This window comes from Leptopilina heterotoma, unplaced genomic scaffold, assembly GCF_015476425.1.
Source record: "Leptopilina heterotoma isolate Lh14 unplaced genomic scaffold, ASM1547642v1 Lhet_228, whole genome shotgun sequence".
NCBI classification, from domain to species: domain Eukaryota; kingdom Metazoa; phylum Arthropoda; class Insecta; order Hymenoptera; family Figitidae; genus Leptopilina; species Leptopilina heterotoma.
Genome location: NW_025110946.1, coordinates 1,287,774 through 1,291,060, shown reverse-complemented (window position 1 = coordinate 1,291,060; position 3,287 = coordinate 1,287,774).

The following is a 3,287-nucleotide window of genomic DNA, read 5'->3' as shown; positions in this document are numbered from 1 at the left end:
AGTGTGCTAAGAATATAATGTTACTAATGGTCATAAGAATCTTTTATTATTTTTTCCACAAATTTTTTTTTAAAACTATGTTTTCAATCGGATACAATGGGAAAGAACTTTTTGTTATTTTTCGATACAGGATTTGATAGAATTTAAATCAAAAAATCTTATTGGATTGGAAACAATTTTTAATAATCAATTTTGATAGAATTTGATAGGACTTTCTTCGAAATCAGTGGGACAACGCATGGGACAATTTTCGGATAGACAAAGTATTGATTTGGATAGACTTTCTATTAAAATTATGTGATAGAAACTGATTGTAATTGTTGAAAATTTTTGATTCAGAAACAGGATTGAAATGGAAAGAAATTTTTGTCTTTCCATTTCTATCAAATTTTTTAAACAGGGAAGTGGATCTATGTGTCAGTGGTCAAGGAGGTGGCGCCAATTCTCGGAAGTGGTCGCGACTTGAACTAAGGAAATGTATTAATCTCAAATTACTCCACTTTCAATCGTTAATAAAATAATTTCCTCGCAAAATTATTGCAAAAACGGAGAGGGCCGCTCCTCTCAGAGTCTTCCTCTATCACCCCTCTAAATATGAACCCGAAATATTTTATCCTCTCAAAATGAGACGTCTATACTGAACCGTGAAAAACCCCTTTTTTCCGTATATTTAAACAATTTTTTTCAATAATTATTTATCAAAATTTCTCTAAATTCCGAGAGGACCGCTGGTACCAGAGCATTTCTCTATATTTACCAAAAAATCCCGACTCAAAATATTCTTTTCTTTTTAAATGAGACGTCTATCACGAAACCAGTATTATTTCCCGGATGCCCTTAAATTAATATTATTGATTCTAAAATTAATTTTTCTTTTTTTCTAATGCATTTTCACTCATTATCGGCCAACTAACCAGCCAGCGCCACCAGTGGCGACGGTCAACTCTCAGGTTAGTTTATTCTAATGGGAAACTCAGGAAGGAAGAGTAAGGAGACCGAACTCTGTGTAGAAAGCGCTTTAAAAATCTCAGAGAAATATGCACGAAAAGTGCCAGGCTCACTGCGTTCTAGTCGACTTCCAATTAAGTTGATCATGCGCATAAGCTGTGTTGTGTCTCTGTTTCTCGTAAAAATTGTGCGAGTGAGATGTAAGTTCTAATGTTTACATTTAGCCGGTCTTAGTGAGATACATACATATACAATACATTTCGTTTTAATAATTATTTATTTATTTTATTTAAAAATTGTCGTGTTGTGTGCCAGGATGTAAAGAAAGAAAAAGAGTCTAAAAACATTAGTCTCTTCTATCCTTCTACGGTATGTAAATAGACTCTAGTTATAAACACAATTCTTCTTAACCATTTTCGCAAAATTTTTCCCTTTTCATAAATATATTATTAAATTATTTTGAAGATCTAAATAATATCACAATTGCAAATAAATAAATTTGCTTTTAAAATTAACACTGTTTAAACTATTTACTGTTTTAACTATTATTATACTAACTTTATGTTTAAACATAACCACACTTTGTATCTATGTCAACACTGAACTTTAGTTCAATGCGCATGATCGACTTAATTGGTGATCAACTAGAACATAGTGAGTCTGGCACTTTTCGTGCATATTTCTCAGACAGTTGTAGAAGCAGAGTTCGGTCTCCTTACTCTTCCTTCCTGGAAACTGCACCAGTGTCACCCCCGTGACTCAACCTTAACGTGTAACGTTACCTCAACCTTAACGTGTAACGTTACCTCAATCTTAACGTGTAATGTTACATCAATCTTAACGTGTAAGGTTATCTCAACCTTAACGTGTAAGGTTACCATAGCCTTATCATATATACTTACCACACTCTAACATGTAACCTTACCTCCATGGCGGAAGTTTTTAGTTCACCTCAGGTCTACCACAGCAATATCGTGTAACTATATGAGCCTTACGATTAGTACTCAACATAACCTTACCTCATACTATTGTGCTATGTGGGTAAATACAAATAAACGCAATAACGCACGCACGCTGTACATTGGGAGATACAGTTCTCAACTTCCTTAGGGTAAGTGTGGGTATTTCTGCGAATTTTTAGTGTAGGTTAACTTTGCGAAGCTCGTCTAAGTTTACGAAAAAATAAAATGCAGTTTTTTCAATTACAAATTAAAGTTCAATTATTATATTTTCCAAATCATTAAACTCAATCAAATTTCGTTACTTATTTGTATTTAAAAAAGTAAATTAAAAACTAATTGTCAACACATGTATTATTGTTGACTCGCGATTAATATTGTGTGACATTTATCAAGGAAACACCAATTATTGTGCGAGCATTATTGCAGAAAATCAGGTGTCGCATAGCGCGCTGGTTGTCAAAAAAGAGGTTATGTTTAGTATGCGTTGCGCAGTAAACGTATTTAAAAATCGCAATAATACTAACATTCAGTAAAAATTCTGCTACTAATATAGTTTTAAGTATTATTAATTGAAAATCAATAATATATGGGTAAATTAATATATTTTTCAAATAATAAAGTGTACTTCTTTGATCAGTAACACTGAAACGTGTATACTATAGTGAATATTGGAAATATCAATGGTTTTTAATATGTATTCATGACTGCCATATTTGATAATTTCACAGAATTCTGTCATAATATATTTCAAATTTAAATAAATAAATAAATAATTGTCGGAATGTACATTTTTATGAGCTATTCTATCAAGTAAGATTCAAAATAATTTTTGTAATTATTTTGAAAAAATTAGGCGTGTATTTCAAAATGAAAATAATAATTTTTTAAAAATCGCAATAATTGTGTCACTCGCAGGAATACCCACACTTACCCTATATACTAAACTCGAGAAATTTTCTGAACTTGTGAGAAAGTGATATTTTCTCCATATTTTGTTTAAAAAAATTCTTAATTTATTTTACATTATAAATACATACTTTTGTATGCTGGGTTAAAATTTTATTTATAAATGTTTATCATAATACTGTTTTTAAAATTGTATGTTTCTGGAAAATGATTTCTATTGAAATTATATCCAATTTTTCGTTATATTAAAAAACCCATCATTTAATTTATTGGCATAAGAAAATGCATCATTTACATTGCGTTTTAAGTTCATCAGTGTCAAAGAATATTTAAACCATTTGTAACAAATTATTTGTTAAGTATTGTTTTTAGGAAATTAATGTGACGACCTTCTCAATTGTAACAAATTATTTGTTAAGTATTGTTTTTAGGAAATTAATGTGACGACCTTCTCAAAAATTATATTAATTG